The sequence below is a fragment of the Coturnix japonica genome, chromosome 6 (genome assembly GCF_001577835.2).
Source record: "Coturnix japonica isolate 7356 chromosome 6, Coturnix japonica 2.1, whole genome shotgun sequence".
Lineage (NCBI taxonomy): Eukaryota > Metazoa > Chordata > Aves > Galliformes > Phasianidae > Coturnix > Coturnix japonica.
In genome coordinates this window covers 6,053,179-6,060,684 of record NC_029521.1, presented here as the reverse complement: position 1 = coordinate 6,060,684, position 7,506 = coordinate 6,053,179, and the positions used below count along the sequence as shown (strand labels likewise).

The window sequence follows — 7,506 nt, the reverse complement described above, 5'->3', positions numbered from 1 at the left end:
AACGAGATTATATAGAGTCCTGGTCCCGTGACTTATCATTAACCCTGTTGTTCCCTGGGATATGTAGTCTTCTTCTGTGGACTGCACATTCAATAGAAGTATCCATACTTTACATGATGTTATGATGTGGAATACTGATAGCAAAATTACAAAACCATGACACAACTCTTATGTCCTAACTTACAAAACTTCACACCTTTGGTCCGTAACTCATACATTTTCAATTCTACTTCTTCTACACCTCGGAGAAGATGCTACTCCTTCCCTTAAAAGTGGAGAGATAAATGTAGAAAAAGCCTACCTGTGTAAAGTGGCTCAACCAAGCACGGTAGCTTTCCACAGCAACAGTACTGTATAAGAGCAGGACTCTCTTTCCTAAGCAGCAGATGTTGGAACACTAACAATGTTATACAACTCTAAAGAAAGTTAGAAAGACAATGTTAGACAACTCTAAAGAAAGAAGGTATATGTGACTGAATAAAAACATAAGTAAAACACCACAGTACTATTCTCTTACCAAAATAAAACCTCTGCTTTTATTTCAAGGAAACCGATACACGTATAGTATCTCTTAAGATCTTGAAGGATAGCTCAAATCTTCTGACTACAGTGTTTTTTGTTTCAGGCTTCCAACAGCCTACAAGTATAACACAACATACAGAAAAAAAAAAAACCCAACCAAAAACAAACAAAAAAAAAAAAACAAAACAAAGCAACAACATCCCAAACCACAGAAAACCAAGACTTACTTTAAAAAAGGACAACCACAGGAACAAAATTAAGAAAACCCACCACTTACCTACAGAAAGCCTCCTTTATTCAGATACCTGTAACAAAATGTACCCCTACCACACCATAAAGAAGGATTAGGAAAGGTAGATCCTGGCTTCACCCCTTCTTAGCAGCTGCATTGTGCGCACCTGAGCTCCCCTGAGTCAGAGCTACCTTCCTACCTAGTTCTCTATCACCTGTTTAATCTCTGACTTGCAATTCTGCTGCCACATGAAATGGAAACCTGTTTTCAAAAGTTAACAAAAGGAAACATGCAGGGAGATCCCTAATGAGAAAGCATTATTTTATACAATGACAGTTTATGGATTATGAGAGACCATGAAACATACGTGAAATGTAAAGGTTAAGCATAAAAGACTGCAATTGTTGCTACAAATCAAACACTTCTAGTGAAAACACAGCCCTCAGCAGCATATTCTTACAGAGAGGAAAGCAGCTAAAGCTTAATGTATACACACATGTACAGTGATGAATAGCAGCAATAACGCAAAGATGGTACAAGAGAGGCAGTGAGAAGTACCCGAAAGATTATCAGTGATAAGTATCCAAAAGGTTATTTAAAGAAAAAACTCACCCAATAGAGATCTTCAGTCTGCTGGAAACAATGAAGCAAACAGTAACAAGAATCCAAAAGGTTATTTAAAGGAAAGACTCACCCAACAGAGGCCATCGGTCTGCTGGAAACACTAAGCAAACTCCACCAAGGAGCAATCTCAAAGCCCTTAAATGAGGTCTAGAGGAGGTGGAGTCAGGCTCTATCCCTTAAGGGAGCACAGCTGAATTACCCTCACCTGTGCTCCCACAGCTGACCCAAAACTTGCCTCAGCTGATTAATCAGTGGTCCAGGCTGTGATTACCAGTTTCCCATATACATGCACAAATGCATATACTAATACATATGTATTTTTATGTTTTCTTATAGCCTCTCTGCAGACCTTGAAAATCTCTGCAATTCGCTTAGTAGTGCGCACAGAGGACAACTGGCTACCAGAGTGAAAAATACACTTGGTCATACAGGCAGATGGGTCATGAACACGTTTTCTACTTATATTTAAACTATTATATCCTCCAGAGACTGAAAGCTGAACAAAACAACTTCCCAGGCAAAGGAGGGGAAGATGAAGCACCGTTGCAATATTTTTTTTGTATTTTGGATTCCTTCCTTTGTTGTGGAGGTGGCATTTTGCACTGGTTAATACTTACTATGAGCGCAGCCCGGTTCTAATCACCTGAAGGACTGGATGATTCCGTTCCTTTGGCCAAAGGCTTCTACTGGCAGTAAATACATATAAAATATATGCTGGCAGTATGTTGCTAGGATGAATGTTGCAGTGCCTTTTAAGTGTGCTCTTAGTTCCCATCAGTGAGTAGCGCTTTCTGAAACTCATTCTCACAGAGTGCACAAGAGAGAAGAGACAGCTCCAGGACAAGGTCATCCTGACCGTGACCAGGAGAGAGGCCAAACTGGAGGTGAAGCAGAATTGCAAGAGGCAGCAAAAGAGGATGTACTTGCCCGAGAAAGAAAGAATCTCTGCAGTGGATCCAGCCCATTCTCCCTCTCCTTTGAAGCAGAGTTTGACTACCTGTGCAGCAAAATCAGAACAGACCCTTCCCTTTGGCCCATGTGTCCCAGCAGCTCTCCCATGAACAGCATCTCTTCCCAAGATACCCGCAATTCTCAGGGTTCCCCATAGCCTTCTAGCGCCCCAGTTACCTGTGTCAGCAGGGCTGGGTTTCCCTGGAAAACCCCCCTTTCTGAGTAATAAAGACACCCTTTGCAAAAGCAGCAGTTTTGACCATTTCCATTGGGTTTTAGTGCATAGGACTGAGGCCAGCACTTTGTGCGAGGGAAGGTGTTGGACAGCTGCACACCAGTGAGGGAATTCTTGGTCCCAGAGTCAGCTTACTTTTCTAATTGGACTGTCACCCAGGCTCCAGCCAGAACAGGGAAGTGCTGGGGAGGCTTGATAGGTGAAGAGTTGTCCTTCTAGGCTACTGCCCTGAATCAGGGCAGGCAGTGAAGCATGGAAGCACCTGGAAGGAGGAGTTTCCAGCACTGAGCACATCTAGGAGAAACAACACGGTAGCAAAGGCTGCCAGTAAAATGCTTATGTCTGCAAGTGAATAGATGGCAGCCTGTCTCATGGCAGTCAGAGACCAGAGGCCTCCTGTTCAAAGCCCAAAGAGATGAGATGCCAGAAGCTGAAGGAATGTTTGACTTCTGTTCCCGTGGTGGGTTGCTCTCTTTTCTTTCTCTAGCAAGCTAGTCTGCCCCAGTATCAGTACCGGGTGATGATGTTGTTCAGCATGTAGCACTGGGGAAAGTAAGAGAAATGAGGGAAAGGATGGAGGATTGTGATACCCCCTATGAGAAAGAAAGAGAGCTATGAGACAGAGAAGGTGATAAGAAGGTTATAAGAGCAGAAACCCGAGAAGGAGGAAAAGGAAATGAACAGGCAGAGAGGGGCTTGTCACCAATCACAGCCCGTACTGTAGCACGGTAGGAACAACTATGCAAGCTCCTCTCAGACAAGCAGTGGGTCCTAGGGGACTCATTAGAATTAAGATACCGTCTGCAACAAGCGATTGAGACAACTGGAAATGTGTAGTCCAGGAACATAGGAGCGATCCACTAGGGGTCGCTAAACGATTTGAAATGATACTAAAAGTAGGATCCCGATTGGGCGGATGTAGACGTGATGCCGAATTAGTTCACAGAGACAGAAAATTGATTCTGATCACGGCTGGGACTCACGTCCAGGCTCAAGTTACTGCCCGAACCCTGCAAGGGCAGATGGAGGATCTTGTCCCCACGGATGCACACAGATGCACGGAATGGCCCTGGAATGCTGTAGGACACACAGAAAGATTCTGGCAGACAGTCAAACAGGGAGAACTTGGAATCCATTTGATGTCACGAGAACAGCACGGCTGTGTAAACTGGCAATGGTAGGCGTAGTCCGGTCCCCATAAAGTCCAAACTTCTAAGGAAAACACCCAGCTTGGACTGACAGATGTGACCGAGCCTAAACTGGAGCCATTTAGCCTGCTCAGGTTCAAGTAGGCCTTCTGGACAAACGTCTGAGCCCTGAGCAGAGGCACTGCCCAATTCACCCACAGACACAGCAACACTGCTAAGAAGGAGGTGGTGGAAGGGACTGCCTTTGTCCCAGCTAAGGAAGACGGGACAAAGGCTCCAGTGTGCAGAACTGATGACTTTATTCTCACCTCTAGCGAAGAACCTGGCTCCAGGATGGCACAGGGACTGACTGGGCTGTAACGTGTGTCACGAGGCTCCTCCCCGCTCTCCCCTGCTCCAAGCAAGGAGCAGCCCTCCGGTGGGAAGACAGGTGGAATTTTAAGCCCATTCATCATTTCCGTATATAGCTCTAGCTCTGCTTGGTGAACTTTGCTCCCGTCCCAGTGCACGTTGTGTTATCTGTAGGGAAGGAAGGGAACGAAGCCATTGCATTACTCATCATAACGACCTGGGCTGATAAGTAACCCACAGAAACCAGTGCTGATCTTATAGCAGGAAAAGATCGGTAACTGCCCAAACAGCGTTCTGCGGAACATACAGCTACGCTGACAAAATCTTGCTGTGTATTAAGAATAAGGGCTGTCATTAAGGAGCTCTGGGCCAATTATGGATAAATGTATGACTGTGATTTGGCTGTAGCCAACCTGTGTACGTTATATGACTTCTGTGTTGCTGATCATTAGGGGCTCCCAGAACCAGGGTGAAGCACGAGATGAACAGAAACTGTGCACTGCAGAGAATTTTCCTTTTCCAATTCTGTACTTGACAGTGTCTGTGTCTCTGTTGTGCTTTTGCCTTGGCGTGCAGCTGTGCACCTCTAAGGTGCTAGAAACACTTCCCAGGTGGAACAGGGGAGAGAACTGGGAAAGTGAATGTACAAGGATTTGTGAGTTGAGAAGACTGTTTACTAAGTAAAGCAAATGCTGCATGACCAAGAAAAAGAAAAGAACAAATTCATTCACTACTCCACACTGAGTAATGAACGTATACTACATCCTCCAACATATACTAAAAGTCCATACCCATAGGAGGAGTGGTGTTAGAACAGGTGACATCCAGGTGTCCCAAACACAACTATTCCGTGATTCTGTGATTCTGCCTTTATGCTCAAAAAATGGCAACAGTTCATACCTGTCTTCACAAAGGAGAGCTGATCCCTGCTACAAACAGAGGAGCAGAGAAGGATGCAATGAAGCCCAGTCCCCCGTGCCACATCTGGGCTGGTGCAGGAAAGCAAGAGGGGAGAGCTGCAGCGTGCCCACTGTGCCCACACTCATCCCTTGCCATCTCCAACATCCTGTCTCATGGACAAAGGCTGATACTGGTTGCATGGCCACAGAACTGTCATTAGTGGGCTCCCTGCGATTCACAAAGCAAGACAAGAACATCTCTTCTCAGGTGAGGAAATAAATGGACAGTGCTCTGCCTTTTGTTGTTATAGCCACCAGCTTGGGGTCCTTTACAGTCCGGCAGGGAACAAAAATGCACCGGAACTCTTCTGTGGCCAGAAGGCGTTTGTGTCCTTGCAGCAGCAGATATCACAGACCACAAAGCTGAAATTCATTTGCGCAGTCAGCAGACCACATCAACATCTTTTTAAATGCAGAAGTGGTGAATCACAAGACGTGGCAGAACACAGCACCGTTTTGGATGGTGTGTGATGCTGACATCTCCTTCCACTTGTTACAGAAGTTCATGTGGGCAGAGGAAAGAAGCCATCTTAAAAAGATGGCAATCTTTGCTCTTAGCTATACAGGCACAGTCTCTGAGCACAGTGCCAAGTCTCACTGTGATGTTCCAGTCCCGAACTTTGCCTTCTCCACAGTCCACATTCCTTCCACGCAACCTGAAATCCGTCCCTTGTGGATCCCTGTTTTTGGAGATGTCTGGAGCTGGTGCACTAGTGCTTGCTTGTGTGTTCCCTCCTTCCCTAATGGTGAATCTCATCTTCCAGACAGGATCTTGTGGCCTGGGTTCTACAACCACATCTCATATGCACTGTAATGACATTCTTCTATTCCACAGCTGGCAGCAGGAAGTACCACAGATGTCCCAGGTGGGGATGTTCATCAAGTGACCAAACCTGACTAGAACGACAGTGCCAGCAGTTCCTGGGGTCTTCTTGTACTCACTCTCTCAATTCCTGCTGTGAAAACTGGGTGAAACCCCTGCTTGGCCCTGCAGTGCTGCAGCTTTGAGCCTCTGCAGCAGCCTTAGGGCTGTAGCATGAAGTGCTGCCTATGCATCTATTTTGCAGCAATGCTGCTGGGCCACCTGCATGTTGCTTGCAGCAGAGCCATCCGCATCCCAGATAACATTGACTCGACACCTCCAAATCACCAGCTGACCAGCCAGCCAGCCCTGAGCTGTCTCTGACCATGTCCCTTATAATCTGTTTGGGACACCAGGGCCTTGGAGTTCCTTCCAAAGTAGCAGAGTCCGTAAGGTCTTAATTTCTATCCCATCCTTCAACCTCCAAGTGCCACCTCTCGTGTACTTCCTCCCTGCACTGCAGTGACTCCTCCTCATTTAGGAGTTTCCTGTCACACCGTACTAAATAAAAGTCCCAGCTGATACCCTGAACCATTGCCAGACGGAGGAAAGGGTAGAAGTGGAACGACCCTCAGGAGAGACAGGCACAGATCCTCGCAAATACCCAAAGAGTGGCAACGTGAGTCCTTGGTGCTGGGGCCCGTGTATGTGTTAGAGAGGACAAGGGGTGTGAAAATATATTGAAAAGGGGCTTATATATGTAGCATCCCCATTCTTCAGTAAGCCCTCCAGAGGATCAGGAGATAGTGTTCTGCCTCCTTCATAGCTTGAATTAGCGCTGGATCATCAGAGGAGACTTTATGGTTATGGGCCAGGAGAGAGTTGGGCTTTCTTGTGTATGTAGAGTGGGCTGGGGTCTTTTACCATTGGGAGGGACAGGTGTCAAGGTGATCTCTGTTTGTCTCAATCCCCTGTTGGGCAAGAGCGCATCTGAGGGTCAGGAGAGTTTCCTAGGGAGGGGTAGGTTGTGTTGGGTGCAGCAGGGGCACCTGAGTTACCTGGGACTCTCACAGAGCAGTGAGTTTCTCTTACAATTTCCATCCTAGGCAGCCATGGCTGTGAGATCCCTGTGGTGGACTGCTGTCCTGCTCCTAGCCCTGATCGTGTCTATGTGCCGTGGTCAACCTGGCTACCATAATTTTTTGAACAGACACGTGGACTTCCCCTGGAATCCACCCTTGAATTACAACCAATACTGCAATGTCATGATGATGCAGCGTGGCATGGGTAACCCTGGAGCATGCAAAGCCCTCAACACCTTTGTGCATGCTCCAGCCACAAGTCTGAACCCTCTCTGCGCAAACCAGCCCAATAGGGGGCTAAATACTTCTCAGCAGCAATTTCCTGTCACAGTCTGTAGGCTGATCCGGCGAAGTCCAACCTGCACATACAGAGGCACACCGCACAACCATCGGGTCCAAGTGGGATGCTGGGGAGGTCTTCCTGTGCATCTGCAAAACACCTTCCCATGACACTTGCCTCTTAGAACATGCCTTATTCTTTTGGCTGTCCCTGACCAACCCTGAAGCTGTCCTCACTCTGACCACTGCTCTTCGGTTAGTGCATCAGTAGGAGGGACAGCATGGAAATGAGTTCCGGGGAAACAATTAATATCTTAATGA

The 7,506-nt window shown here is 46.8% G+C and overlaps 1 long non-coding RNA gene across 1 annotated transcript in view; it reads right to left on the bottom strand.

Annotated features, from left to right (window-relative positions):
- LOC107315614 overlaps positions 1 to 641 on the bottom strand; it is an 8,954-nt gene extending 8,313 nt beyond the window's left edge. The window contains exon 1 of the long non-coding RNA XR_001555979.2: positions 302 to 641. This is a non-coding gene — a long non-coding RNA (uncharacterized LOC107315614). The remainder of the gene's footprint in view (positions 1 to 301) is intronic.
- Between the last annotated feature and the right edge of the window lie 6,865 nt (positions 642 to 7,506).